At 41.3% G+C, this 24,346-nt stretch overlaps 1 long non-coding RNA gene across 1 annotated transcript; it reads right to left on the bottom strand.

Moving 5' to 3' along the window:
- Positions 1-1,574: 1,574 nt before the first annotated feature.
- On the bottom strand, positions 1,575-24,152 carry LOC115460628. Its single transcript, XR_003940529.1, has 3 exons — positions 24,081-24,152; positions 21,081-21,083; positions 1,575-1,591 (listed from the first exon to the last, which is right to left on the bottom strand). It is a non-coding gene; the product is annotated as an uncharacterized LOC115460628 (long non-coding RNA).
- Between the last annotated feature and the right edge of the window lie 194 nt (positions 24,153-24,346).

The following is a 24,346-nucleotide window of genomic DNA, read 5'->3' as shown; positions in this document are numbered from 1 at the left end:
GGCCCTGTGACAGGACCTGACTCGGGCAGGAGAGCGCAGCATACCCCGGAGGGGGGATTTACCAGCGTGCAGGGTGGCGGTGCTCCAGGGGGACGACATCTGGAGGAGGAGGCCGGTTTCTCCCTGGGGTCCAAGAGGAGTGCTGAAGTTTTGAGTAAGTCTTCACTTTTGCCTAAACCTCCGAATTTTACCTTGGAAACTATATGGGATGCGTTACTTACTTTGGAAACTTCATTGTCCAAGAAAATGTTATTATTTTCGCAGGCCTCACAGCTTCCAACTGAGACTGTTTCACAATTGGGACAGCAATTAAAAATAGTAGGAGAAAGATCTGAGGCCCATGATTTGGCCATTAAGTCAGTTCAATCGGTACAAACAACCATTATTAAAGAAAATAAATGGTTGCATAGGAAGATTGAGGCCCTTGAAAATCGGCAGAGGGCAAACACTCTGCGAGTGATAAATTTTCCTAAACAACAGCTGACTGCACCGATTCTGACTTTTAAAAAATATCTCTTTGAGGTGTTAAAGGTGCCTGAACCGGCATGCTCGCCTATCTCGCATATTTATTATTTGCAACCTTTTAAGCGAGTGGCTCAAGGCGAGCAGGCTGATATTGTGGAGTCTGCTGTGCGGTTTGACACCTTGGACTTTATTCGGGAGTTGGAGGGCGAAGAGGAGTGGCGGGAGCGAGCTACTCTTATAGTGACATTTGTTTCACAGTTAGATAGAGATTGGATTCTGAAGTTATTTTTTAAATTTCGGAAAGAAAGGTTTTTGAATGTTCAAGTACGGATATATCCTGATGTGACCAAGGTAACGCAGAGGAGGCGACAAGCTTTTCTTAAGCTGCGCCCCACTGTGTTTCAATTGGGGGGCCTTTTTTGGCTTAATTATCCCTGTAAATGTGTGGTGAAGTTGAATGCTGTAAAGTATGTGTTTTTTGAACCTTTGCAGTTGAAAGCATTCCTGGACTCCAGGGGGGGTGGGGGTGCTCCTTCTCTGTCACCTGGAGCGGAGATTGTATCTACACCTCAGTCTTAGTTGTCTTCCACATCTCCCTTCAGAGTCTCTTTTGTGTTGGAATGTGTTATAGTTTAATTTCTTTTCCCAGAATAGTGGCTTGGTCTTTTGCTTCTGTTGTGGACTAATATAGGAGGCGGGAGTGTAAGTTGGGGGTAGCGGTTTCCTGTGTAAAGATGTACCTACTGTTCTCCTAAGTTGTACAAGAGGTGTTCTTGGTACTGTATATCTGAAATGTATAAAAAAAAAAAATTTGCAGAAAATGGACGTGCAGCAAAATAAAAATTGGTGTGCCTCCATTTTGGGTCTGAGACCTTATCACCAGCCATTGACTTAGTGGTAAGGTCTCTCATGTTAACCGTGCGGTAATCACCTACCTGCGTTAAGTCGGAGTTACCACCCGATTTTTAGTGCACGCCAGAAAATAAAAAATATTTTCTGGCACAAGTAGTGGAAGCACGTAAAAAATGAAATTACCACATGAGTCATGTGGTAGCCAGGTGGGAACTCCGAATTGACATGCATTGGGTGCGCGTGGGGCACCTACGCGGCTTAGTAAAAGGACCCCCTCTGGCCTAACTTTATCCAGATAATCTGTGCACCAAACTGAATATCACTGGTACCCACATAAGTGCTTTATACCTGATATTCAATGCTGATATCCAGCTAGAGCCTGATGCTGAAGATCCAGGGATAAAAACCCATGGCAGCTGGCATTTAAATTTTCTATGGGCTGAATACTGAGCTTTTCTTTTATGCATTTATTTCATTTCATTTTGTTTTTGTGTGCCCTATTTGCAAATTGTTTGCAAAGAACGTTCATTAAAAATTAAACATTAGCAAAACATGAAAAAACATTGAACGTAAATGAAAATTTCCGAAAAGACTCCCAAAAGAGATTGATGTGAACACCCCTAAAATTTACATACAGGAATGTTATAACAGCAAGTGCAACCTAGAGATCCCAATCAAATAATTATTTCTAGTACACTTTCCCTCATGCACAGAATCTTTAGATAAATCTCAGATCAGTGCAAAAACACAGGGCTTATGAATGACCCTTGGAATTGGAACCAATTTCCACAGACAGTCTACAGTTTAGTACAAACATGCATGCATGCATGCCTGAAGAGTTTCAACCATGTATTAAGAAAGTGACATATTTAAATCTACAGCTTTTTTGGACAATAATAAACTGTTCTAACGATGATGGACTGCCCAATGAGCTGCACTGATTTCATAAATGGAAATGAAAATCCAAACTGCAGTGGATATGAAAGCACTTAGGCGCTAGGTACAATGTAGAACAGAATATAGCAAGATCATGGATAGCACTCCTGCTCGATTACTTGCAACATACTGGTAATTACTGTATTTTTCTTAAACTATGTCAATGTATTCTTTTGTTCTACTCAGGGGAGGCAGAAGAAAAAGGTCTTCAGAGCAGTGCAACATCGAGATGTCATTACGTGGTCTTATGGATCCATAGCTTCTAGATCTATTTGGGCTACAATCTCATCATTTTTCAAACGTTTTTGCTCACGTATCTATAGGTAAACTAATTAGTAAATAGGACTCTCTAAGATTTTTTAATTATTCAAAACCAAATAATGTTGTTTAATTGCTCTCTTTGTGTTACTTTAACAGATTGAGCACAGGCATCCCCAAGGGAGGGGCTGGAGAGGCTTTGCATTTATGTGTATACTTGAGTAGAGAGGTGTGGTAGCCGTGTTAGTCCACTTTTAAAGGTAATCAATAGAAATAAAACAAAATAAAACATAGAAAAGAAAATAAGATGATACATCTTTTATTGGACACAACTTAATATACTTGAAAATTCAGTGGTATGCACGTAAAGTAACCCATGAACTTTGTGCATGTGAGAGAACAGGTAATTTTCAAACTGAAGTACATGTTTACTTTTCATTCACATAAGAATTGCCCCTACTAAGATAGACCATAAGTCCACCAAGTCCAATATCCAACAGTGCCAAATCCAGGTCACAAGTATCTGGTCAGATCCCAAGAAGCAGACAGATTCCCCAGCAGATAAAGACCTGCACAGTCCATCCAGAGGTTGCCAGAGTAGAATCAGGCATGATTAATCTCTATCTCTCCCTACCATTCTGGGGCACAGACTATAGAAGTCTGCCAGGACCAGTCCTACTTTTCAGCTACTGGAGTTGCTGTTGAAAACCACTTCAACCTCGATCCTGATTATTTTTGCCTTTTACGAGACCCAGACTGTAGAGGTCTGTCCAGCATCGGTCTTAATTCCCAACCCCTAAGTCAACCACTGAAGTCAAAATGATTAAATATTTTGACACCCACCAGACAGGGCTTAAAAAAGGTCTGGGTTTTCTAGCCCATTATAAATCATAAAATTCTACTGCTTTTGTCACCCTCTTATCTACCATCCATCTCTCGCTTTCTGTCATCCACCCAGCTCCCCCTGTTTCTCACCTAACCCACTCCACCCTCTTCCTGTGAGACTGACATTGAAATGCCTTTGCATTTCACTTACATACACAGATGTTTGCAACATTTGCTTATTTCTGATCTGAAGAAGAAGGGTTACCTTCAAAAGCTAATCAAAAAATGCATTAAGTTAGTCCAATAAAAAGGTATAATTTTATTTTCTCTGTTTTGTTTTATTTCTATTTATTACCATTAAAAGTGGACTAACATGGCCACCACATCACTTTACTCAAATATTTATCAAAAAGACAAGTTTTCAGTCCCTTCCGGAATTGTAAATCACTAGAAATCACATGAACTTGTTCAAGTATGGCATTCCACAATGTAACAACAAAGTAGAATAGAAACAAGAGCTCCTTCGTAATGCTGGATAAGCTATCAACTGCAGAAAGAGAGAGGAACAGTTCCCCTGCAGTTTGTTAAACACAATACAGGCAACCTTAAAAACTATCCGAGCAGAAACTGGTACCATCTAAGCAGCGGTGTCACATAGTCATAACTTGAATAACCATATATCAATTTTGATTAGGTATTTTCCAGTAATTACAACCTATTAATTAGTCATGAATTTATTCCACTATATAAAGTACTAAAATAATCTAATTCTGGCAATATTATAGCCTGAACCAGTATATGAAAATGTTCTGTAAAGAAAGTAGATCTTATTAATCTTAATTGACGTAGCTTAAAAATAAATTCTTATTCAGATAATTCAGCTGTAAATCCATTGATAACTGAGAGGTCCTTTTACTAAGGTGAATTGAAAAATGGCTTGCGGTAATGTAGGCGCAAGTTTTGGGTGCGCGCAGATCCATTTTTCAGCGCACCTGTAAAAAAAGGCCTTTTTAAAATTTTTGCCGAAAATGGACGTGCGTGAAAATCAAAATTGTCACGCATCCATTTTGGGTCTGTGACCTTACCTCCAGCCATTGACCTAGCGGTAAACTATCACACGATAACCGGGCAGTAATGATCTACGCACGTCAAAAGCCACTTGGCGCCCGTCTGAAAATAAAAATTACTGCAAGAGTCACGTGATAGCTGGGCGGTAACTCCATTTTGGCGTGCATTGGGCACGCGTAGATGCTTACGCAGCTTAGTAAAAGGGCCCGAGTGAACAATGGGACTGGGGTGTAACTCCCACTTTATCTCTTCTATTTCTGTACAAATATGTGAGCCCTCCTGGAATAAAGAAATACCTTCTGTACCTGAATTTATAAGACATCTGCAAACGTGATGTCTATTGTAGTGGTGTACCTTTAGATACAGTAGGTTTTTATCTGTTCCTGGAAGGCTCAGAATAATATATAATTGAATTAAAGTGGGATTTGTACCTGAGTTCCGTTGTTTAAAGTCCACTGCACTGATCACTAGGCTGCCCTTCTGCTCTGCAGGGATGTCTGTGTGGCCATTTTTGTACAAGTGATGCCAAACAGATGTTTTTGTGCCTGCTTTTTTGGCACTCATATTTTGGATTTCATTTGGGAAAATGGCAGTTCATTTTGGACGTTTTTGGTGCAACAATGTCCTTCTCACATGTTTTCAAACAGGAAATCCCAACATTTTTCCTATTCACAAATGGCTGTGAGATGGACTTTTTTTTGGATGTTATAGGACTAGGGGGCATGCGATGAAACTACAGTGTAGTAAATTTAAAACAAATCGGAGAAAAAGTTTCTTCACCCAACGCGTAATTAAACTCTGGAATTCGTTGCCGGAGAACGTGGTGAAGGCGGTTAGCTTGACAGAGTTTAAAAAGGGGTTAGACGGTTTCCTAAAGGACAAACCATAAACCACTACTTATTGGACTTGGGAAAAATCCACAATTCCAGGAATAACATGTATAGAATGTTTGTACGTTTGGGAAGCTTGCCAGTTGCCCTTGGCCTGGATTGGCCGCTGTCAGGGACAGGATGCTGGGCTCAATGGACCCTTGGTCTTTTCCCAGTATGGCATTACTTATGTACTTATGTATGACATCCTAATTCTGTCTTAGATGTTGTTTCAAAAATGCCCCTCCACATAAGATAGGCATTTACAGAATAGCGCTTAGGAAGATTTTTGGCATGTATGAGCATATCTGCACGTTTGCATCAATATGCTGTAATTCTAATCATTTAGAATCAGAATCAGTAAATGGTGCCCAACTTTATAGACTAGCATGAAGCACTGATTCTGATACCTAAACTTGGGTAGTACAAAGAAAATAGTGAGGTGGATCCAGAGAGGATAACAATAAAGTCTTTATTGGGGTTGCCTTGAAATATGACCCAACACGGCCGTGTTTCGGCCGAAGGCCTGCATCAGGGGTCTTGATGGATCTACATGAAAAAATGACATGGCTGTACATTGTCTGTTGACTTAAATAATGCATAAAAAGCTTTTTGACAATGAACATACAAAACCAAAAGAAATGTATACAATCATGTGACACTCAAAAATATAAACACAAAAAATGCTAATGCATAAAGAATATTTAAGCAAATTAAAATACAATAAAAATACATTGCTAATCCTTTAAAATTATGTGACATTTTAAACTACAGAAGGAACATCAACTTATAATAGAAGAGTGTGAAGCACTGATTCTGATACCTAATCTTCTGTACCAGGACTTACATCTGCTAAAGAAAACAGCAAGGCAGATGACCCGCAAACAGATCAGTGGAAAGTCTATTTTGATTTTCCACTGATCTTACAACCGCTAAAACCAGGTGTAATTCCTGATGCCCAATTTGGGCATGCATTCATGGCACTCTATAACACTGTGCACAAATTTCCAAAATTCCCCTGACCCGCTCATGCTCCTCTCATAGCCACACCCCCTTTCGAGTTATGTGCTCTGGGATTTAGGCACCCAGGGGTCATTTGAGAAAGCTGTGATGGAAGGGGGCCCCTGCTACCGTTAGTGCGTGTTTTTGATGCACGCTGAGGCCCACTTTTATCACAGTGGGTAAAAGGCTGTCTTTTTTTTCTCAACAAGAAATGGCAGTGTGGTAAGTGAACCCACTGAGGTGGCGGCAAGGGCTCCTGCACTAACCCACGATAACGATTACCGCTGGATAAGCACCAGCACTGCAAAAATAGAAAATATTTTTGTAGTGCCGGAAATGGCACGAGCTGGGGGTGGGCACTACCGCTGGGCTCCTGCAGTAGCATGGCAGTCATTATGGATAGGTGCGTGGCAAGTCCATTGCTGCGCACCAACCCTTTATTAAAAAGGCTCCAATGTGTTATAGAATAGTGCATAGCAAGATGCGGGTACAAATTCAAACTGGTGGCTAACATAATTGATCATCAGCGCCCAATTATTGCATTTGTATCTCACATTTTCCCCTATTTGCAGGCTCAATGTGGCTTACATAGTACCGTGATGGCGATTGCCAATTCCAGTAGGAGAAACACAGAGTGGTCTAGTGTTAATTTCATAAGTGAAAGAGTCTTTTAAGTATTCAAGGAGAGAGAGTTAAGTTTTGTCCAGTTCTGGTAAAAGTTTTGATTGTGTTGCAGGGTTCAGGTGTTTAGGTTGGATCATTCTGGTATGCCTTTATGAACAGGTTGGTTTTTAACGATTTCTGGAAGTTTGGTAGGTTGTGCATTGTTTTCATGACGTTTGGAAGCACATTCCATAGTTGCGTGCTTATATAAGAGAAGCTGGATGCATATGTTGATTTATATTTTAGTCCTTTGCAGCTGGGGTAGTGGAAATTTAGGTAAGTGCGTGCTGACCTTTTAGTTACTTGACTCGTTACCCAATTTAGTTGTGCACACCTCTCAGGATCGCACCCAATTTTTTGCACGCAAATGTGGGCACCCTTTATAGAATTCAGGGGTTAGTGCATATTTGGCATGTACATGTTGGCTCCTACGTTATAGAATTATCCCCATATTGCATTAATATAAACACAAAACAACAATAAAAGATTCCCAGTTTTTTCTCTCCCTCAAACACCTGCTTAAAAAAACTAAATTTAACATGCTTGTGAAATAATCTAAGGGTTTTCATTATTCTCAAATCCCTAGGTATTGCACTCCACTTAAAAAAAAAAAATGAGACAGCCACAAAGGCCTATTGCCTGAGCTCTATTTCTTGAAGGTATCACAAGTTTTATATTGAGAAAGGGATATTGCATATTTTGTGGTGCCTTCTACTCCAAAATGCGGTGGATGTGTGTGTAAGAGGAGGGCAGCCAGCCTTGTACAATGCAATAACACTGGGAATAAATCAGCAATGCAATTATTCCTTTCCTTTTTCTTTTTGAATCCCTCAAAGACACATTTGCTGATTTCCATGGCTGTTTTGATTCATTTAGAAAACTTGCATGAGATGTAATATTCATTGACATCTCCTTGTATCACAAATGGTTTTGAGCACTGTGACAATCAAGTCATTATCGAATGTTTTTCTAATTACACAAAATTGTTTGATCTTAACCAAAAGCATGCACTATTTATCACTCACTTGCACAACAAATGTTCTGACCTGCTAAAAGTCAAAGCTGCTACGGATAGGAAATTACTTCTGCTAGACTTCTTTCTGGCAAAAAAAGCCCCATCATACTTCCTTGTATATTTTTCAGAATTCTAATTGTTATCGGACCGAAATGGAACACAAATCACGAATCTGATGAGGACGAATGAAATAAAGATGAAATGGAACTCTTTCACCTGGAATGATGGATGAGTCGAAGAAGAATTAACATCAACCCACTCAAAAAGACTTGAGCCTGCTACTCGACAAAAAAAAAGGGACTTTTTTTCACTACATACTAGAACCACCCTGTGACATGAGTTGAAATGTATTTTAAGCTTTGAACAGAAAAGCCCAATTAGAACTATGCACAGGATAGTAACTAAGGGCCTCTTTTATCAAGCCACGCTAGCGGTTCGCACATGGCAATGCTGACGGAGCCCATTCAAAGTGAATGGGTTTTGTTAGCATAACCACACCGGGATAAAAGAGACCCTAATGGGTCCTTTTACTAAGGTGCACTGAAAGGTGGCCTGTGCTGGTGTAGACGCTTGTATTGGGCGCGCACAGGTCCATTTTTCAGCGTACATGAAAATCGACGTGCGGCAATTGGCGTGCATCCATTTTGGGCCTGAGACCTTACTGCTACCCATTCTCTTAGCGGTAAGGTCTCATGCGTTAACCGGGTGGTAATCGTCAGCATGCGTACAATGCCGACTACCGCCCGGTTAGCGTCATGTGCCGGAAATTACTGTCCGGGCCACATGGTAGCCGGGCGATAGTTCTGAATTGGCACAAGTTGGGCACGTGTAGGTGCCTCCATGGCTTAGTAAAAGGTCCACTAAAAGAGGCACAGAAGATGCCGAGACTTGAATATCTTCTCAGTGACTAATAACACCACTCTTGCAAGGTTCACATTGGAATGTAGGGGAAATAGCTATTAAACAGAGTCAGGTCAAAAATCAATAGTAATGGTGACTACATTTTTTAATAACACTGGCTGCAGTATATATTCAGTGCTACTACACAGACAGGCAGTGGCACTAAATATGGGGTCCTTTTACTAAGCTGTGGTAAAAGGTGGCCTGAGGTAGTTTGGATGCGTGAAATTGGCATGCGCTGGGCCATTTTTTACCTTGGCTGAGAAAACGGGCTTTTGTGAATGGGGCCATGAACTACAATTAAAAGTAGTGCACGGCTGTTACTGTCTGAGCCCTTACCGCCACCCATTGACCTAGCGGTAAGGGCTCACGCACTACTTGCACGACAGCGCTGCGTATGCCTTGTAGCGCTATAGAAATGATAAACATGCAACATGGGCCAATGTGGCCACACTGCCATTTACTGTTGGGAATGCCCCCTGGTGGTAGAAAATAGAAAAAGATTTTCTACCATGCGAAACGGTGCATGCCAACTTTGAAATTATCGCCGGGTGCCTGCGCTGCCCCGGCAATAGTGTCAATTTGGCGCATGCAACACAAGTGTTAGCCCTACAACTGCCTAGTAAAAGGGCCCCTATGTGTTTGTGGCTGCCGCTGCCACTGGCTATACACATAGGGCTGGATTCATTAGACGGTGCTCAAAATTCAGCAACCAGGTGTAAATCCCAGTGTGCAACTTGGGAACAGATCTGCACTATTGTATAACACTGCACGCATCTTAAAGGAACACCGTGACCCGCCCATGTACCGCCCATCTTTACACCCTCTTTGCAGATCTGCACCAAAGCACTTAGGCACTGTTCTATAAATGGCCATTTTGGCACCTTGAATGCATTAGAATCCTTTTCTACATCGAATACTCAGCGCTGAAGTAGCATCTAATATTAGGCACCATATATAGAATTCCCCCAAAAGCAGTGATATCCAACTATTATATATATATATAAGCAATTACCAAAAACAACCGTTATATTAATTATCAATCTTTATTCATATAACACATTAAATAATTCACATTATTGTTCAATACACAATTTTAAAAATCTACTCACATCAACCCATTCATTCCAACATTCATCCACAATCATATTCTATTACAAAACATACTCTATTAAAATCATTCCACAAATTACATCATCAAAGCCATCATCAACACTGCTACAATCTCCTTATTCCATGCTTTTGCTCCTTTTATAACTCCTTCCGTCAGGAATAGTATCTTACATCAGAGATAGTCCATATAGATAACTCTCTCCTCTCATTAATACATTCCAATGGATTCCACTAAAGTTTGCCAGCTCTATAGACACATGTTCAAGTCTTTTCCAAATCTTATTTACTTCAAATCTTTTATTGGAATCCAAATACAGTTCTCGATGACCATATCCTCTTGATTTTTTAACAAGCCTTAACTTCAGTGTCCTTAATACCACTTTTCAACCGGCAGGCTAGAGAAATATATGCATCAATGTTCATCTCTGCCATGTCCGTTGGTTTTATCTCAGTGGCAAGGAAATACTTCTTTCCACGACCCAACACGAATGTGTTTCGCTCCCTTTAGCGTCTTCAGGGGTCAATTTCGGCTATCGCAGGCGTTAGGCATTCGAGCGCAAGTCGCTTGCGGAAACGTCAAAGACGCCTACACATATATATAACTATCTGGTTTAAGTATCTTGTTTCTGACCTGAATTAAGCTAAACTCTGTACCTATATGGATGATGGTTTGAATATTGCCTCAATAGGTGTAGCTGGACATTTTGCACTTGTTCGTTCTATTTGTATTGTGTCATGATGTTTAGATAGATTTTCAGCAGCACAATCATTTCTATAGCATTACTAGACATAGACAGCACTGTACACATTATATGCAGGTACTTTCTTTAGAGAGCTCACAATCTAAGTTTTTGTACCTGGGGTAATGGAGGGTTAGGTGACTTGCCCAAGGTCACAAGGAGCTGCAGTGGGAATTGAACCCAGGTTGCTAGGATCAACACCCACTGTACTAACCATTAGGCCACTCCTCCACTACTGACTCTCTGGATAGCGCCACTAGAAATCCATGGCATCTAAACATATTTGTCCATTTGAATATTGACCAGAGTACTGTGCAGACCAGGAAACAGCTGCAGGCGGCACCTTTTTATTGGAATTAGCAAATATGTAGCTAGCTTTGGAGAACTCCCTTCTTCGTCACTCATGATATTGTCTTATTTTTTGATGGCGGATTGATAATTTGTGTTAAGTCTGACTTCTGGATTGATAAAGACTTAGCACAAATTATTAATCCGCCATCAAAACTGCCCAGAGGATACTATGCATATAAATAACAGACAGAGCTACCTCTGAAACAGGAGGTGCATTGTAAACAAATTACTATCAACTGCCCTTCCAATTCTTCCTCAGCTCACACCACCTATAAACCATCCTTTCCTCGATACCCAGCACTGTTAAGTTTGCTCAGTTCCAGGGGCGTAGCTACGGGTGGGCCTGGATGGGCCCAAGCCCACCCAGTTTAGCTTCAGGCCCGCCCAGAAGCAGATCCTTACCCTCTCCCGACTCCCACCCCTGCCGCAGTGCTTTATTTAATTCTGTGGGCGCTGCTGTCACAGTCTCCCACCCTGGCGCTTACAGTTTGCTACGGTGCTGACAGCAACTCTACAGATGCGGAACCGACGTCCGACGTCCTGCTCCGGGGCCTTCCCTCTGCCGCGCTGATGTAACTTCCTGTTTACGGAGGCGGGACGCGGAAGTCCCCGGAGCAGGACGTCAGACGTCGGTGCCGCATCTGTAGAGTTGCTGTCAGCGCCGTAGTAAACTGTAAGCGCCGCCGCGGGGGGTGGGAGACTGTGCATTTACAGCAGCGCGGACAGAATTAAATGAAGCGCTGCGGCAGGGGTGGGAGAGGGTGAGGAAGTCAGTGGGGTGCTGGGCCAGTAAGGGGAGGCTGGGAAGGGAACAGAAGGGTGCTGGACTTGCCAGGGGCAGAGGGTTGGAGGGGAGGGGAGAAGTTTGGGATTTGCAGAGGGGAGGTTGGAGGGAAGGGGAGAGGTTTAGGATTTGCAGAGGGAAGGTTTTGGATTTGCAGAGGGAAGGGGAGAGGTTTTGGATTTGCAGAGGGGAGGTTGGAGGGAAGAGGAGAGGTGCATGGAAAAAGAGCCAGATGCATAAGGGGAAGGAAAGAGCGGAAGAGAAGCTGGTTGGGGGATGGGATCAGAGAGGAGAGGGACACATTGGTGTGGAGAAGGGAGAAAGGGGACATAGGTAAGTATACAGAAGGGAGATGATGGGCATTAGGTGGGAGCATGGGGACAGGGACACAAATGTGAGATGCTGTGTGGGGATGGCACATGGGCACAGAGGGGTAATGCCTGACAAGGGGGGGGGGAGAACGGGGATATGGAAGAGATAAAATGCTGGACACTGGAGAGGGGGGTATATGGACACAGAGGGGGGGGAGAGATACCAGACAAGGGGGAGAATAGGAACACAGAAGGGATATGCTGGGCATGGGGTGCATAGGTGCACAGAGGAATGATGATGGATGAGGGGATATGAACCCAGGGGAGATACTGGACAAGGAAATATAGGAAAACAGAGATGGGAGATCGATGATGGACATGCAGAAAGAAGAAATGTCAAATAGGAGACCCTGGCAAGTGAGTTAAGAGAAGAAAGAGGGAAGCAGAAACCAGAGACTGGGACCAATATGATTTGAGAAAAAATGACCAGACAACAAAAAGGTATAAAAATATTATTTTATTGTCAATGTTGTGAATATAATATGTTGGATTTGGAATGTACATCTTGCCAAAGTTGATGTTAAACATGGCTGGGGTCCAGGACAGAAATCTAGGAAAGGACCCCAAAGTCCATTACCAGGCTGCGCCTTCAGCTTCCAGCATGCAGGCTTTCTCTGGCCAAGGAACCAAGCACAATTGCCCTAGTTGCAATCCCTAACACCATCCCTGGCATGTGCCATCTTTATATTTTGCACAGGAGCAAATGCCTTTCTTTCTTGTTTCTCTAGTGTTGTACTACATGCAAGGTCTAGTTTCTTGGGGTTTCTGTTTAATTTATATTTCTAGAGTTTGTGGTCACTTATTCTGTATTTGGCATTTGTGTCTTGTGTGTGTGACTGAGGTATTCTGTTAGCATGAAGTTTCCATGTAGCATTCTGTAGTAATTTGGCTTGTTCAGCTTTTCTGATAAATGTATTTGTATTTTTGGGCCCTACTATAATATTTAAGGCACTTCTTTTTCATAGGTAGGATCTTTGTTTTTGGAAGTTAGTGTTGGCATGGTAGATTTGCTCTAGGTTCTGAGTGACTTTTGTTTTATAGATTTTTTTAAAGTTAATTTATAATATGTCTGTAATTGAGATTACACTAGAAAACAAAATTTCTTTGTATGATGAGTTTTATGGAGAATTGTCCTTGCTGTGCTCTGTATCCATTGTTGGTGGAGTGCCAGGAGGTTCTCTTGATGCAGAATATGTTTGGCTTCAATACCATATATTTGTTGGAGGGCTGAATAGTGCAGTCTATTGTACTTCCCTTAGCTCTCAATTGGCCTGCAGCCACTGAAGCCTGCCCTGCAACCCTCATTGAAGTTATGGGGAGTGGGGTAGGGACAGAGCATGGGTGCATCAGGTTGCTGTTTTTTCTCTTTCAAAAAAGTTGGCAACTCTAGTGCCCACCCATCCAACCTGTTGGCCCACCCAAAAATTGCCTTCTGGCTACGCCACTGCTCAGTTCAGAGCTCATTTAGCCAGGAAAAGGGAAATCAAGAAGAGCTTTCCTAGTAGCTGGATGTGTAGTTCTTCTCATGACAAACAGAAATCACAGAGGAAAAGAATGGAACTAACCCAAGGTGGTTGGTGACTGACTTCAGGAGACTGAAGCAGAAAAGTGGAGGAAAAGTGGAGGAGTGGCCTAGTGGTTAGGGTGGTGGACTCTGGTCCTGGGGAACTGGGGAACTGAGTTCAATTCCCACTTCAGGCACGGGCAGCTCCTTGTGACTCTGGGCAAGTCACTTAACCCTCCATTGTCCCAGGTACAAATAAGTACCTGTATATGTAAGCTGCATTGAGCCTGCCATGAGTGGGAAAGCGCGGGGTACAAATGTAACAAAAAAAAAAGTGGCTCAGAGAGATGAAAGATGTAGACAGATGGTCCTTTCCAAAGATGTGACTAGGGGGAAAAAATCCTGTTACATGCACATAAGAACATAAGCATTACTGAAGGTCCATCAAGCCCAGTATCCTGTTTCCAACAGTGGCCAATCCAGGTCATAAGTCCAGGTATGGCAAGATTCCAGAACAGCAAAACAAATTTTATGCTGCTTATCCTAGAATATGTAGTGGATTTTCCCAAGTCCATCTTAATAATGGCTTATGGACTTTTCTTTTAGGAAATTATCCAAACCTTTTTTAAACCCTGCTAAGCTAACTGTCATCACCCAAAGACTGTTTTACCTATGACTTTAATATTTCACATAGCTTACAAAACAAAAATGAATTAATTCACGTTAGAATGGAATTCAAATACATCACCCAACTATGCTTTTTTAAACATTGACAACTCCTAGGAAGCAGCGCTGAATGCAAAGGAGCCCATGGGAACTGAATAGGCTTCTTCATATTTAGCGCATGCTAACTGATAGTGCCACTTCATAAAAGGAGCCCTGAGTGAGGTAAAATGCACACAGGAGACAACTCTCAAACAAAGCGTTTATGTGTGAAGTCTGTGAGTACTTTTTACCTGCAAACTTTCCAATTAGTGGGCTTTCTAGAGATTAACGATATTCTGGATATGAATCAATTTGGTTTCCATAGATTACATGATACTGAGTCTTTGTTGTTATCATTCATTGATATGATCAGAGATAGGTTTGACCATGATAACTATTTCTTTTTAGTGAGCCTGGACATTTCAGCTGCTTTCGACACTGTAAATCTCGTTAACTTAGTGAATCGTCAGCAGTCGATTGCCTTACAATGGTTTTCATCATTTTTGTCTGATTAAAAATTTAGTGTGATAGTAGACCAGGGTACATCTGAAATTTTTGCATGTAATACTGGATTTCCCCAAGGGTCCACACACTTTTAGCAGTGTTGTTTAATATTTTCTTACTGCCATTGTGCAAGTTGCTAAGAAGCTTAGATGTTCATTTAGAATTTGCACAGATGATATTCAATTTTTGTAGAGGATAGAAAGCCCTGTCAATAAGATGTTTGAATATCTGCATTTATGCTCAATCATGATTAATCGGTGGTTAAAGGGAAACCACCTAAAACTCAATATACAGAAAACTCAGATTTTGCTATTATCTATTTATCTTAGTTCAGCTATACCTGCTTTTTTTTTTTACATTGATGATATGACAATTAAGATCATTTTAAAAATGTGTAATCTGATACTGAATTATTTATGAAGCATCAAGTATAAACTTATCAGCGTGTTTTTTTCTAATCTGCATCTTGTAAGACTTAATGGTGAAACAGACATTGATTTTTCCGTGCTTTGACTATTGTAATGGTCTCTTGCTTGGACTCTCAAGAAATTATCTCAAAGCACTGCAATTTGCACAAAATATGACTAGAGTCCTAGCAGGTGTACCTAGATACACTCATATCATTCCAGTTTTGAAAAAAGTTTCACTGGTTGCCTATTAAGCAGCGTATAAAGTTTAAACTTGCCTGTCTTGCCTTTAAAGCTCTCCATCAAATGACTTCCCCATGCTTGTATCTAGTCTGCATCTTTATCAACCAGTTAGGATGTTTCATTGCAGTAGTCAGGGTCTTCTTGAAGTCCCTTCTTTTCATCTTGTTAAATTTGAAAGTAATAGAAGACCTATATTTAGAATCGTAGGACCAAAACTCTGGAATGAGCTCCCTATTACCCTTCGTCAGTCAACTTCTTTTGCCCAAAATAAGAATGAACTGAAAACATGGTTTTTTCCATGAAGCATATGGAAATTAGATTTCCTTGTCATATGTTATGTGACAGGTAAATTAGTTTTATTCATTCTTTTTCTCATATGCTATATCATGCAGTTATGTGATCATTTTTATTATATGAAAGATGTCTATTTAGACTGCATATTGTATTGTCTTTCTGGAAAGTCTGAGCAACAGAAGGAGTAGGGAACAGGTGTAGGCCAAACCAAACAAACTGTCTCCAAAGGTTGATTGTAGTGAAGTTTGTATTGATTGAGAAACTAGATAATACAAACAGTTCATGTGACAACACTGTTTGTCACAACTTTAAGTGCTTTATTAGTTTGATCTTTCTTAACATTTGTTGTTACCACGGATATTTTATAGACAGATGCTTGTCTCTTGAGGCAGGCAATATTTCTTGAGACAAGCATCTGTCTGTAAAATATCCGTGGTAACAACAAATGTTAAGAAAGATCAAACTAATAAAGCACTTAAAGTCGTGACAAACAGTGTTGTCACATGAACTGTTTGTATTATCTAGTTTCTCAATCAATACAAACTTTACTACAATCAACCTTTGGAGACCGGTTTGTTTGGTTTGGCCTTCATCTCTTCTCTACTCCTTCTGCTCCTCATTTTCAAAGCACATAGATGTACAAAGTTACACAGGAGCCTATGTAACTTTGTAAGTCTATGTGCTTTGAAAATAAGCCTTCACATTACCTACATTTTAGCTGTGTACAGTGGTAGCCCTACCATTAGGCCAACTGAAGCCTCTTTTGAGGCTGCATTGACTCTGCCCTTCCTTCCTTCCTTCCTTCCTCAACTCCCTTCCCCAAATTTACCTTTTCTTTTCTTGTTTTATAAAGGGCATCAACAACGATTCCCTTAGGCTGCCCTACCACTGGTCTTGGCCCCTTCTCTTCTACTGCGGCCTGCCTCAGAGGAAACTTAAACCATGCATATAAGTGAATCTTGCACTTATCAGTGGTGTGCTAAACCGAAGTTTGTCTCCATAGAAATTTATGGCACCAAAAATGGGACTGAAGTATGGCATGCAGTTAAACAGAGCATGCATTTATCCGACGTGCACTTAAATGGAGTGCACTGTATCTGCCTGTTGTGCCATTTTTTTGGCAATTTTCCCTTTCAAAAATGAGCCCCATTGTCACACACACAAAAAACACACATGCAAGTAGACATACACACACATGTGCACATACAGGCGCACATGAATATAGGTAAACACATATAATTCCATGAAGATGCCTCACATACTGTCTCCACCATGTCCCTCCTACTACCATATCATTTTTCCTGAAGGTCTGGCTATTAGAGATTCAGATGTGTATTTGATTTTTTGTTGTTGTTGTAAATTCTACAGTGAAACTTGGTAAATGAATCATATAGCTTTATTAAATTCCATGTACAGTGACACTTGGGAACTGAGCTGTATGGTTTACAACTATTTGCTATATATAGCAACTCCTCATGTTGGAGAAGCACAACAATATTTGTTGTCTTGGGACAGTGACATCCTGTGATTTAACAGTTAAATTCACTGTTTGGTTCATTTTATTAATCTTTCTAAACCAATGGAATGTTTGGGATCTGCTCAATTCAAACCACACTACTCCTTCTCCCACCCCACCCCTCATGTCAGAGACACAAATACACACACACACACACACACACACACACACATGCTCAGACGCACACAAACACACACACAGAGCCAACACAGATTTGCACACTCTTAAGCACTCTTAAGCTATTCAGCTTGGAGAAGAGACGGCTGAGGGGAGACATGATAGAGGTATATAAAATAATGAGTGGAGTGGAACAGGTGGATGTGAAGCGTCTGTTCACGTTTTCCAAAAATACTAGGACTAGGGGGCATGCGATTAAACTACAGTGTAGTAAATTTAAAACAAATCGGAGAAAATTTTTCTTCACCCAACGTGTAATTAAACTCTGGAATTCATTGCCGGAAAATGTGGTGAAGGCGGTTAGCTTAGCAGAGTTTAAAAAGGGGTTGGACGGTTTCCTAAAGGACAAGTCCATAAACCGCTACTAAACGGACTTGGAAAAATCCAAAATCCCAGGAATAACATGTATAGAATGTTTGTACATTTGGGAAGCTTGCTAGGTGCCCTTGGCCTGGATTGGCCGCTGTCGTGGACAAGATGCTGGGCTCGATGGACCCTTGGTCTTTTCCCAGTATGGCATTACTTATGTACTTATGTAAACACAACCATGCTACTACTACTTATCACTTCTATAGTCATGTTCCACATGTTTCTCTACTTCTTAGTCAGTAAATTTAATAGTTTATAAACCTGAGGTCCAATTGACTTCTTAAGATTTTAGTAATCGTGCCTCAAACACAAAATTCAGCTCAGCTTTTGTATTTCATCTTGGAGTTATAGTTTATCACATTGTTGTAACAATCTGTTATATAAAATGAAATTACAGTGTTTATATTACTGCCTTTCCAGGCCCCAATCGATGGAAGCTTGACTCATGCAATTCCTGTAAAACTTGTAACTGCTTAAATAATTGAAGGAAGTGCCATGGCCCCCTGATTTTACAACTTCATCTGGCTATAGTATTTTACTGCAACACTTTAAAGCACTGTACGCCAGCATCTCATGGTGTAGATAATTATGGAGCAGAACCAACAAAGACACGGGGAACTGATGGAACTTCTTTGAGGAAAATGTCCATTTTATTTTGTATTCTACTGTGATTCATCTTAAAGTAGCAGTATTTGCTATACATCAAATAATTTGTTTCCTGGATCTACTGTTACAGTAGAAGGGTTATAGGCACGATCTGTAAGTGTTGGAAAATTACTCACCATAATTATCCCTATCATATAAAGGTGTGTTTTTCATACATCATACCTAGGTGGTTTTTTTCCAGCTAATTAAGGGTCTTCACTTTTATTTTGTGCTGCACTGCACCCGATCCTCTACTGGAGACAGCAGTCAAACTATTAGAATATCCCTAACATTACAAAAGATAAATCATTTGTAATCTAGCATATATTTTTTTTATTTGTTACATTTGTACCCCATGCTTTCCCACTCATAGCAGGTTCAATGTGGCTTACATATTATATACAGGTACTTATTTGTACCTGGGGCAATGGAGGGTTAAGTGACTTACCCAGAGTCACAAGGAGCTGCCTGTGCTTGCAGTGGGAATTGAACCCAGTTCCCCAGGACCAAAATCCACCATGCTAACCACTAGGCCACTCCTCCACCTCTACCCTTATACCCTTGATGCAAGTGGAGTACACCGAAACACAGCCATGTTGAGTCAATGTGAATTACCTCTTATCTTGGATACTTTATTAAATCTTTGTGACTATGGCGAACTTCTAAGTCTTCATTGCCTCTCTTTGGCCATCACTGCTTTTTTGTGTGTGTGTTTGATGTTTGTTTGCAGAGACCAATCCTCTTTTCTATTTCATCTATTAGTGTTTTCACTCCATGAGAACTATTCTTGTTCTGAAGGAATCAAATAGGTACATTTGTTTCACCTAGAGCACAGAAAAAGCACCAAAACTGAGTGAAGGATGCATGACAAGTCAGGGATGGGTGACAGATGACTGGGGGAAGTGTTGTTTTATCAGTGGTTATCAAGTAAAATATACAATTAGAAGTCTTAATCATTTCCAAAATGCCCAAAGTTATGGAAGACAAGGAGGAGCTTCATAGATTACAGCTGTTGAGCATAGGGGTCTCAACTCTGTGACACAGGTGAGAGAAAACTGGCATTCCAGAGTAAATCTCTGCAGGACACAGTTGGATATGCCCCTAGATGTCCAGGGCCACTGTTGGAAACATGATGTTGGACTAGATAAACTTTTGGTTTGAGCAGTATAGCAATTCTTATATTCTACCTCCAATGTACAGAAAACAGTCTCATGCATCTTCATTATGGATATCCTGAAAACCCAGCTGCCTTGAGTGTGTAAGGACTAGGTTGACAACTACCACTCTACATGCATATAAACCATGATTTATGTGTACAGACCTACTAAAGTTTTATTCCAATAAGGATGACAGAGACCTCTAGTGGATCTACTAAATTATTGGACTTCTTGTGAATACCCCAACAGCTCCTGGAACAAGAGGAGGGTTCTCTTGATTAGTGAAGTGATGGTGGAAAAAAACTGTGGCTGGTATAAAACCTCAGCCACTTTTGAATACTTTGCATTGGATCCTGCTTCCCTGGCCATTGTACAACACAGCGAGAGGAAGTTCTTTGGCTTGCCCAACTACTGTACCTGGAGGAGAAAGGACTGGAGAGCAGTGACAGCAACAGAGGCTTCTGTACTAGCCATTGGATGTGAGATGAAATGGGAGACAGCAGCAGAAACTGAAAGAGTACAAAATACCCAGACCAGAGAAGGAGGGGGACGAGGAAGAAGTCCCTGGGATCTAAAGGGTAAGAGACAACCCAGGCAATGGGGCAATTCTATAACTAGGTGCCAGTTAGGAACCAAAAGTAAACAGAAGTGTGCTATTCTATTAACAGTGCTCTACATTGGGGCTGGGCATTGTTTATAGAATAACACATAGTACCGGGATCCACGCCAAATTTTGGGCACAAGGATTTATACCAACTGAAACCTGGAGTAAATCCCCGTACCTAAATTAAGCATGGATCCCCCGGATTCTATGCATCTTTAGTGAATGCCCTTGATCCGTCTATGTCCCTCACATCGTTACGCCCCCTTTTCAGATCTGCGTGGAAACACTTAGTTGCTATAACAGGGCATGGAAGTGTAGTTCTGTATGGATCTGCCATTTTTGGGCCATTTAAGCACATTGCTTCTGTTATAATGCTTTTCTGTGCCCAAAAAATCAGCATGGAAATAGCACATAATGCTAGGTGCCATATATAAAATTCCTTAGTAAATGTATGTGTGTTTGGCCATATGCTTGAAATAGTATAGTATAGAATTTCCCAGGGTATCTTCGTAGGAGAATACCTCTTGTAGAATGTACCTCCAAGTATTTTCATTCCTATTCTTCCATGGGGAAAAAGCTATATTTATGGTATCCCTAAGTAAACTGCAAAAATGTGACTGTTCTCAAAACAGCACTGAAACATTTATATATTATAGAAATCCTGCAACATTGTAAATCAGAAATCTTTCAGACCACAGTATTGCATTTTCGCTAAAGTGTTTGTCACGTACGTACAAGGGCACTGCCTGAGAATTTGAGGCACCTTGGCTTGTAAAATGGAATATGTTAATTGAGGTCAATGGCACAGCTGGATCATACAGCGGATCATTTTGCAGAACATCATTCTAATGTATCCGTAAGGCTAATCAGTGTCTTCAGACTGTGAACAGTTGCAAATATTTTGGAAAGCACAAAATAAAGGTTTGCTATATTCATACAAGACCATGACAACTTAAAACATTTAAAAGCAGCAGTAGATCTGCTACGTTAGGGGTCCTTTTACTGAGGTGCGCTGCAAAATGGCCTGCAGTAGTGTAGAAACGGGTTTTGAATGTGTGTAGAATCGTTTTTCAGCTCACCTGTAAAAAAGGCCTTTTTTTCTATTTGCTGAAAATGGACGTGCGGCAAAATCGAAATTGCTGCACACCTATTTTGGGTCTGAGACCTTACCATCAGTCATTGACCTAGCGGTAAAGTCTCACATGGTAACCTTGCGGTAACAACCTAAGTGTGCCAAATGCCACTTTGCAAGCGTCCGATATGCATGGCAGAAAATAAAAATGATTTTTGGACTTGCATATCAGATGCGCAGCAAAAATGAAATTATCACAGGAGCCACATGGTAGCCATGTGGTAACTCCATTTCTGCACGCACTGGGTGCGCGTAGACACTTACGTGGCTTAATAAAAGAGCCCCTTAGACTCTCTGAAAAAATATTTCACCTCAGTGCTACAGATGTGACTTATTGGATCACTGTGGATTTTGGGTGCTGCAGTGATGGTGCAGAGCAAATAATTGAAGTGGTACATTTCCTGTGCTACAGTTCTAGCTTTTAAAATCAAAGTAAACTAGCACAGATTCACACAAGCTATGTTATAGACCTCGGTGAAAGGAATAGACCCCGAAAAGACTTGTATACCACATGCAATTTTTCTGCTGACTTGGAAGGATATTCTCTTCACCCTGCCCTCCCTTTAATTATTAAATTTATGTATTAAATTTAATATACCACTTGTGAAGGCAGATTTTACAAAGAATGTACAAACTGGAATTGAGGCATTCAGGCCAGATGTGTCAAATTCAGATAGTCTTATCATTGTAGAGTTTTTTCCTAAAATAAATGCAGGAATGGATGTGTATAGTCTGTCTACATTCAGCGGCAGCATCCATATTACAATTTTCAACATCTAACACCTCAACGGTGTTACCATGTATGATGATAATTTCAGAACATTGATATGTAAGTACTAACATGTAATCAACTATAAAACCTTCCAGCAAAAACTCTCTTTATTCTCACTCAAGTATGAATTGAGACGAGGCCTCAGGAGGGGATTTGTGCTTGGAAGCTCGAGAGAGCACCTTGAGATAAATTCGCCTGGTCCCTCTAAGATGCAGCCTGGAAGCATCAGGCTGCTGCTTTCTGCTGGGTTCATTTTCTAGCTTTAACATGGATTGCAGTGTTCTCCGCAAGCCACATTCTGGATTTTATATAGTGATGAGGTGTTTTGAAAGCATTTATATGCTTTCCATCTCATTATTTTCTACCTCATGGTAACCCCCATAAAAACTAACCCTCCCATTTACTAAGCCGCATCTTTACAAGTGGTATATTAAGAGAGGGAAGGTGGGCAGAAGCTGGATGGTGGAGGGAGAAAAGATGGGGCTGAAGCTGGATGAAAGGTTGATAGAAGTGGGCAGAATCTGGATGGAGGAGGGAGAGAAGGTGGGCAGAAGCTAGATGGAAGGTAAGACTCAATAGCATTGGAAATGGCAGCAGTAACGACAATGGGGGCGGGGGGATACATGAGAGGAAATGTGTAGCCTAGGGGTGCCATGACCTGAGAAAGTTTGAGAACCATTGCCTTTTGCTATGAGTTTATCTTATTGGGAGACGGGATGGACTGCACAGGTCCTTATCTACTATTATATACTACTAGTAAAAAAGGCCCGTTTCTGACACAAATGAAACGGGCGCTAGCAAGGTTTTCCTCGGAGTATGTATGTTTGAGAGAGTGTATGTGAGAGTGACTGTGTGTGTGAGAGAGAGTGAATGTGTGAGTGTGTGTGTGAGAGAGAGAGAGTGAGTCTGGGTGCGAGTGTGTCTGTGAGAGAGAGAGTGTGTGTGTGAGAATGAGAGTGTGTGCAAGTGCATATGTGAGACACAGTGTGAGAGAGAGAGAGTGTGTTTCACAGAGATACAGTGTGTGCGAGAGAGAGAGTGTGTGTGAGACACAGACTCTCTGTGAGACTGAGTGTATGGGACCAAGAGAGTGTGTGAGTGACTGTGTGACACATAGAGAGTGAATGTGATACAGTGTGAGAGAGTGTGTGAGAGACAGTGTGTGAGAGTGTAGAGAGAAAGACATTGACTGTGAGAGAGAGAGAGTGTGTGAGAGAGAGTGTGTGTGACAGAGATACCTCCCCCCCTCTGGTGTCAGGCCCCCTCCCTCCCTCTCTCTGGTGTCAGACCCCCCCCCCCCCTCTCTCTCTCTCTCTCTGGTGTCTGAGCGTTACTGTGCAGGACGCTGAGCTCTGCTATGCTTCAAGGAACTGACCAATCCTATTTAATAGAATGCACCTCCAACATTCTGAAGCCGAGAAACCTCCTGTGGTTGGTCACTTCTGCTTGTGACGAACCCGGAAGTACGTGATGTCAATTCAGGAGATGGATACAGAGAGCAGGAATGCCTCAGCCATGCAGTCAGCTTCAGAATGTTGGAGGTGCATTTTATTATATAGGATGTTACTATGTTATGTTACTCATGTACAATAGCATTTAGCGTGGATCCCGCACCTAACTTTTGGGTGTCAGACTTAGGCCTTCTGAAACCTGGTGTACATGCCGGTGACCAGGTTAGGCATAGTTAGGTAATATTCTGTAATTCTGTGCGCAACTTTTCGGAATGCCCTTAACACATCCACGGCCATGCCCCCTTTAGAGATATGCGCCATGGGAGTTAGATACCATGACTTATAGAATAGCACACATGCAGATGCTTGTGTAAATTTTAATAAGTACCAATTAACCTCAATAATTGGCTGCTAGCACCCAATTATTAATGGTTTGGAGCTCATTATCCAAAGTATTTGTACGTACATCTCGAAAGCACAACCAACGTTGGGCGCCATGTAAAGAATTAGGGGGATAAAGTCCCCTACTTAAATCAACCTCATCTCACGTCCCATGTTTTTTTTCCTGAACTCCCAGTCTTGTTCCTACCACAGCTCTTCAAGGATGTTTAAATTGTCAAAGTGCTGTCTCCCACCTCCTCTGCTGACAGACTA

Source organism: Microcaecilia unicolor, chromosome 1 (assembly GCF_901765095.1).
Source record: "Microcaecilia unicolor chromosome 1, aMicUni1.1, whole genome shotgun sequence".
Classification (NCBI taxonomy): Eukaryota; Metazoa; Chordata; class Amphibia; order Gymnophiona; family Siphonopidae; genus Microcaecilia; species Microcaecilia unicolor.
The sequence above is the reverse complement of the archived record's forward strand: the minus strand, read 5'-3'. Positions and strand labels throughout refer to the sequence as shown.